The 7455-nt window shown below is 42.4% G+C and overlaps 1 pseudogene; it reads left to right on the top strand.

Moving 5' to 3' along the window:
• The first annotated feature begins 586 nt into the window (after positions 1 to 586).
• On the top strand, positions 587 to 695 carry LOC112209727 (U2 spliceosomal RNA; annotated as a pseudogene).
• Positions 696 to 7455: the final 6760 nt, after the last annotated feature.

The following is a 7455-nucleotide window of genomic DNA, read 5'->3' as shown; positions in this document are numbered from 1 at the left end:
TATCTACCCAAAGGAAAAGAAATCAATTTATCAATAAGATACCTACACCTGTATGTTTATCACAGCACTATTCACAATAGCAAAGATATGTAATCAACCTAAGTGTCCATCAACAAATGGATAAAGAAAATATGGTGTATATATACATAATGAAATACTATTTGGTAATAAAAAAAGAATGAAATCATGTCATTTGCAGCAACATGGATGGAATTGGAGGTCATTATCTTAAGTAAAACAAGCCTGACACAATATCATGTGTTCTCACTCATAAATGGCTGCTAAAAAATGTGTACACATGGATGTAGAGAGTGGAATGATAGCAAATGGAGACTCAGAAGGGTGAGGTGGGAGTGAGGCAGAGGATGAGAAATTACTTAATGGATACAATGTATATTATTCAGATAATGGATACCCAAAAAGCCCTGACATGACCATTATGTAATCTATGTATGCAAAGAAATTGCACTTGTATTTTATAAATTTAATAAATTTTTTGAAAACACATAAAAAATTAATACATATTAAAGTAAATAATAAATGGACAAACACATTTAGATCAAGACACTAAAGTTTTAATACCATATAAGCTTCCTGGCCTGTTAGCTAAGATCAAGTGTAGTATTTGTTCTTATCAGTTTAAATACCATATAAGATTATATATAATGGTGTCAACTAGTTGGTGATAATTCCTTATAGTTACATAGTGCCTTATCACTAATATAAGTATTTCAGAAATACTCAAATATTGTTTGATACATTCAATGAAGCATATTATGCTCACAGATGAGAAAATGGAGGACTTGAAAAATTAACCCTATCAACCCAGGACACACAGTTAACAAATTACAATCCAGGAGTCTCATTAAGTAAAGTGACTGTGCATCCTGGTTTGCCTTGAAGATTTTCAGTTTATGCCTATTACTGCAAAATAATTGTTAACAAACTCATTTTTCCATTCAAAAGTGTCCAACATGGACAATAACTTAAGTGGCCATCCTATACTTTGATCATCTCCTAGTAAGTCTACCAGACTTTCCTCTACAGGAGCTCAGAAAAAGAGAGTGATGCCTGTGAGTAGAGATGGTCAAAGAAGACTTTACCAAGGAAGAACTCAAGAAGGAACCTGGGAAACAATAAAAATTAAGAAAAATGGAGAACAACGAGGAAGGCATATCAGAAAGAACTGGAGTGAACAAAAAGTATAAGCTAAGAGTCTTAAATGTACTATGAAATCCACAGAAGAATTTCAAGCAAGAAAGCAATATAAGCAGATTTGTATTTTTTTGAAAACATCCTAGCAGCAACATGGAGAATGAAATCAAAGATGTAAAAATGGAGACAAAATAACCCAGATATAATGGGAAGAACGTCTGGAGTATCTTCAGGTGTATTTTCTCAGCTATATATTCCCACCTTTAGAATTACTGACATCCATTTTTCCATGGGGTAAGGAGATACCAGTTAGGGCAAGGGGACACTATTCAACTTTATTGAGTCTCAAAGCTGTCTTCTTTTCTTAGTTCTCACAAAATAATAACCTTGAAAATTAGTCTTTACTTAAAAATAGAAGGTTTCTAAATTTAAACACAAAATAAAAATATCCTTTTACATAGGTAAACCAAAATCTACAAGTCTGAACATTGAGGTTTACAATAAGAGACAGGAAATAGGAATTCAGTATATGAAATACATGAAGGCTTGATCAGGCAGGAAGAAGTAGAAAGGCATATACAAAAAAAAGTGGAAGAAGAAAGAGATATGCAAAAGTTGAATGCTTAGAGAGAAGGATGCCATAAGGAAGAATTTAAGTACCTTGGAGCTAATGGCCTGTTTTGCAGGTTTAGCCTAGGAGAGTCTGTAAGACCATCAGAGAAAATCCCACATCCAGCACCATACCATATCTACCAAGCCTAGGGATAATTTGCATAGTATGGCCAAAGGAGAGGATCCAGACTGATAGCTAGGGCTGTTATTGCTGGTTCTCTACAGCTTGGCTGTGGTGGGGGAAGATCCAGAAGTTCCCACGTGTCCCCAAGAGAACAAATAGCCAAAATAATAATAATAATAATAATAATAATAATGAAGCACAGGCTGAAGCTTGGAAGTAGGTGGCTAATCCTGATGCCTGAGGCAATATCCAGAGCTGTAAGCAATTAATGCCAGTACACAAAGATAAAGTGGGATAATTTGCTCAAGAAAACTCAGTGAGGTCAGAAGACAATCTGTATCAGACAAAGAACAACACAACTCAACCAAAGCCAGTAATGATCCAGAGGAAGTTTTGAACCTTTGTGCATAGATCCAAGTTTCTCTTTCTTTTACCTTTACATGGTCATAAAAAATCCACCATATGCACTGATATGGTTAGGCTTTGTGTTCCCACTCAAATCTCATCTTGAATTGTAATCCCCAGGTGTTGAGGAAGGAATCTGGTGGGAGGTGATTGAATAATGTAGGTAGTTTCCTCCATGCTGTTCTTCTGATAGTGAGTGGGTTCTCTCTCTCTCTCTCTCTCTCTCTCTCCCACCTGCCACCATGTAAGATGTGTCTGCTTCCCCTTCCACCATGATTGTAAGTTTCCTGAGGCCTCCCCAGCCATGCAGAACTGTGAATCAATTAAACCTCCTTCCTTTATAAACTACCCAGCCTCAGGGAAGTTCTTTATAGCAGTGTGAGAATGGGATAATACAGAGAATTAGTACTGATATAGACATGAGGCAGAGAAATTATGGGCAGAAGAGGGCAGATCCCTGATAAAGGCCCCACCATCAAGTCAAAAAGCCTGAGACTGTGGCCCAAAGTGAGAACTTGCATCTCTGTTTTCCTGCTTCAATGTTACCTTTTCCAAAACCTCTCATGGCCCCACTCCATCCCATCCTGTGCCTATAAAAACCCCAGACCCAGCCAGCAGAGGTAGAAGCAGCTGGACATTGGAGACTACAGCTGGACATCAGACAGAAGTGGAACATCAGACCAGAGGGACAGCTTGATGGCATAACTTCAAAGAAGGATCCAGCCAAAGTGGGTGAGGCTTCAGGAGATTACCTTCCCACCTCATCCCCTTTTCAGCTCCCCTTCCTGCTGAGAGCCACTTTCCTTAACAATAAAATCCCCCACATTTACCAATCTTCAATTTATTCATGTGTCCTCCTTTCTCCTGGATTCTGAGCAAGAGCTCAGGAACCACAAGTGTAGACACAAAAATGCTGTCACACTTGCCTTTTGCCTTCCCTGGCAGAAGGCAGCTTCCTCATGCAAAATGGCAGAGGGCCCACTGAGCCATTAACTCTTAAGCTGTCTGCAGACAGCAGAGCTAAAAAAGCATGTAACACTTCCTCTGGGGTTTCAGGCACCCCCACTCTAGATGCTGCAGTGGGGCCAGCATGAAGTTGGCTCCTGCCAGTGCCTAAAAGTACTCACTCCAACTCTGCACTCACTTACCTGCATGCCCCTTCCCACAAAGGGCAGAACACAGCAGGTCCAAGTGAATGAAGTTTGCTCCTGCCAGTGTCAGAGTGGCTGGCTAACTTCAGCTCTCAGGTACTCCAGTTCCTGCCTCATTTGCTCATGTGCTCCCTCCTGAGAAGAGTTTAGAGCTATGGACTGAGTAAATGGGATGCCCTTGTCATGAGTCCCATGAAGGGGTCAGAAAAATATCCTGCTTCAGTACCAGTAGAGTGGGGTACCACTAAAGATAGCATGAAAATGTGGAAGCGACTTTGGAAGTGGGTAACAGGCAGATGTTGGAACAGTATGGAGGGCTCAGGAGACGACAGAAAAATGTGGGAAAGTCTGGAACTTCTTAGAGACTTGTTGAATGGTTTTGACCAAATTGCTGATCGCGATATGGACAATTAAGTCCAGGGTGAGGTGGTCTCAGATGGAGATGAGGAACCCATTGGGAACTAGAGCAAAGGTTACCCTTGCTATGCTTTAGCAAAGAGACTGGTGGCATTCTGCCCCTGCCCTAGAGATCCGTGGAACTTTGAACTTGAGACAGATTGTTACCAGTGGAAGAAATCCGAGTTACCCCAAGTTACCAGTGGCCTGCCCACGTGGGTCTGTAGCAACTTCAGTCCTTAACGCCTCAGAAGAAACAATTCAACTGAGACGCATAAAGCAGAAAAAGAGACTGAGGCAAGTTCCAGAGCAGGAATGGAAGTTTATTTAAAAAGGCCTTGGAATAGAAAGAAAGGAAAATTCACTTGAAAGAGACCCAAGCAGTTGCCTGAAGCTCCAAGAGAGAAAAGAGAGCAAAAGAAGACAGCCAAAAAAAAGGGCCTTTAGCCTTAATCCTAGGACTTCATAGGCTCACCACTTTCCCATGATTCTTCCCTTAGGGTGGGCTTTCTGCATGCCCAGTACTTTCCATTCCCTTTGGAACTGAGCACACACAATGTGTTCACAGAGTTATACTCATGCCCATCTGAGGATTTCTTCCCTTTTCTGGTGGAATGTGCCCCTGGAAGACCATACTTCACCATTTTGTCCCTTAACACGCATGCCCAGGAACTTGCTTCTCCCTGGGGGCCAGCATTCTATTAACATTTTGATGTTAACGGGTGTGGGCCATCAAGAAATGGCTTCTCCCTGGTGCTGCCTAAGTATCATTTTTAGAGTGGAAATGTGTAATTTCTGAACCATCACCTGACATTTCTAGTGGGTAGGGGAAGAGCCCTCCCTGCCCCACTCATCCCTAAATACCTGTGAAAAGATGGTCTAAAATTGGAACTTATGTTTAAAAGGGAAGCAGAGCATAAAAGTTTGGAAAATTTGCAGTCTGATCACGTGGTAGAAAATAAAAACCCATGTTCTGGGGAGAAATTGGTATTAGTCAGGGTTCTCTAGAGGGACAGAACTAATAGGATACATATACATATATAGGGAAGTTTATTAAGTATTAATTCACATGATCACAAGGTCCCACAATAGGTCGTCTGCAAGCTGAGGAGCAAGGAGAGCCAAGGAGTGGTAACATTTGGCTACTTTCTCTTTCTCATCTGTGTATCTGCTCTAATAGTATATGCTTTTGTGTGTTTGCATCATGGTAGATATTATCCTTTTGCTCCCTCAATTAGGACTCCCTATTAGGGTTCTCTAGAGGGACAGAACTAAAGGAACATATATGTGTGTGTGTGTGTGTGTGTGTGTGTGTGTGTGTATATATATAAAGTATTAACTCACACAATTATGAGGTCCCACAATAGGCCATCTGCAGGCTGAGGAGCAAGTAGAGCAAGTCTGAGTTCCAAAACTGAAGAATTTGGAGTTCCAAAACTGAAGAATTTGGAGTTCAATGTTCGAAGGCAGGAAGCATCCAGCATGGGAGAAAGATGTAAGCTGGGAGGCTAGGCCAGTCTCATTTTTCTGCCTGCTTATATTCTAGCCACACTGGCAGCTGATTAGATGGTGCCCACCCAGATTAAGGGTTGGCCTGCCTTTCCCAGCCCACTGGCTCAAATGTTAATCTCCTTTGGCAGCACCCTCACAGACATACCCAGGATCAATACTTTGCATCCTTCAATCCAATCAAGTCGACACTCAGTATTAACCATCACAGAATTCAAGCTGACTGCAGAAATTTGCATGAGTAATGAGTTAATAGCCAAGACAATGGAGAAAATGTCTCCAGGGCATGACAGAGACCTTCACAGCAGCCCCTCCCATCACAGGTCTGGAGGCCTAGAAGGGATAAATGGTTTCATGGGCTGGGCCCAGGGCCCCACTGCTGTGTGCAACCTCAAGACTTAGTACCCTGCCTCCCTGCATCCCAGCTTCTCCAGCTCCAGCCATGGCTAAAAGGAGCCATGGTACAGCTCAGGCTGTTGCTTCAGAGGGTGCAAGCCCCTAGCCTTGGCAGGTTCAACGTAGAGTTGAGCCTGCAGGTACACAGACGTCAAGAATTCAGGTTTGGGAAGCTCTGCCTGGATTTTAAAGGATGTATGGAAACACTTGATGTCCAGGCAGAAGTCTGCTGCAGGGGTGGAGCCCTCATTGAGGACCTCTGCTAGGGCAGTTTGGAAGGGAAATGTGGCGTTGGAGCCCCCACACAGGGTCCCCACTGGGACACTGCCTAGTGGAACTGTAAGAAGAGGGCCACTGTCCTCCAGACCCCAGAAAGGTAGATCCACTGACACCTTGCACTGTATATTTGGAAAAGCCACAGGCACTCAACAGCCCATGAGGGACCTGCCAAAGGCCATGGGAGCCCACCCCTTGCATCAGTGTGCCCCAGATTTGAGACATATAGTCAAAGGAGATAATTTCAGAGCTTTAGGGTTTAATGACTGCCTTCTGGATTTCAGACTTGCATGAGGTCTGTGGCCCCTTTGTTTTGGCCAATTTCTCTCAGTTGGAATGGGAACATTTACCCAATGCCTGTACCCACATTGTGTCTAGAAGTAACTAACTTGCTTTTGATTTTACAGGATCATAGGTAAAATGAACTTGCCTTGTCTCAGATGAGTCTTTGGACTTGGACTTTTGGGTTAATGTTGGAATGAATTAAGACTTTGGGGGACTGTTGAGGAGGCTTGAAATGTAAAAGGAACATGGGGCCGGGTGTGGTGGCTCATGCCTGTAATCCCAGCACTTTGGGAGGTTGAGGTGGCTGGATCACGAGGTCAGGAGTTCAAGACCAGCAGCCTGGCCAACATAGTGAAATCTCATCTCTACTAAAAATACAAAAAATTAGCCAGGCATAGTGGTGTGTCCCTGTAATCTCAGCTACTCAGGAGGCTGAGGCAGGAGAATCACTTGAACCCAGGAGGAAGAGGTTGCAGTGAGCTGAGATTGTACCACTGTACTCCAGCCTGGGTGATAGAGTGAGACTCTATCTCAAAAAAAAAAAAAAAAAAGAAGAGGAAAAAAAGAAAAAGGGACATGGGATTTGGGAGGGCCAAAGGGTGGAATGATATGGTTAGGCTCTATGTCTCCACCCAAATCTCATATTGAATTGTAATCCCCAGGTGTTGAGGGAAGAACTTGGTGTGAGGTGATTGGATCATGAGGGCAGTTTCCCTCATGCTGTTCTCATAATAGTGAGTGATTTCTCATGAGATCTGGTGGTTTTATAAGGGGCTCTTCCCCCTTCTCTCTCTCTCTCTCTCTCTCTCTCTGTCTCTCTCATCTATCACCATGTAAGACCTCCTTCTTCTTCCACCATGATTATAAGTTTCCTGAGGCCTCTCAAGCCATGTGTAACTGTGAGTCAATTAAACCTCTTTATAAACTACCCAGTCTCAGGGAAGTTCTTTATAGGAGTGTGAAAATGGGCTAATACATATACATACACCAGTTTAGCAAGGAATAAGGGAAAAAAGAAAGAACCCAGAAAGTCTAATGATTTACTTAAAAGAGACTATTTTAAAACCCTTCCCCCCTCCAAAACTTTTTTAAACAAGAAGAAACTGAATCACCTTTAATTGAGAAGTTTAAGTTATAATTTCCATA

Source organism: Pan troglodytes, chromosome 5, assembly GCF_028858775.2.
Source record: "Pan troglodytes isolate AG18354 chromosome 5, NHGRI_mPanTro3-v2.0_pri, whole genome shotgun sequence".
NCBI lineage: Eukaryota > Metazoa > Chordata > Mammalia > Primates > Hominidae > Pan > Pan troglodytes.
Note: the sequence above shows the minus strand (reverse complement) of the source record. Positions and strands in the feature narration are given on the sequence as shown.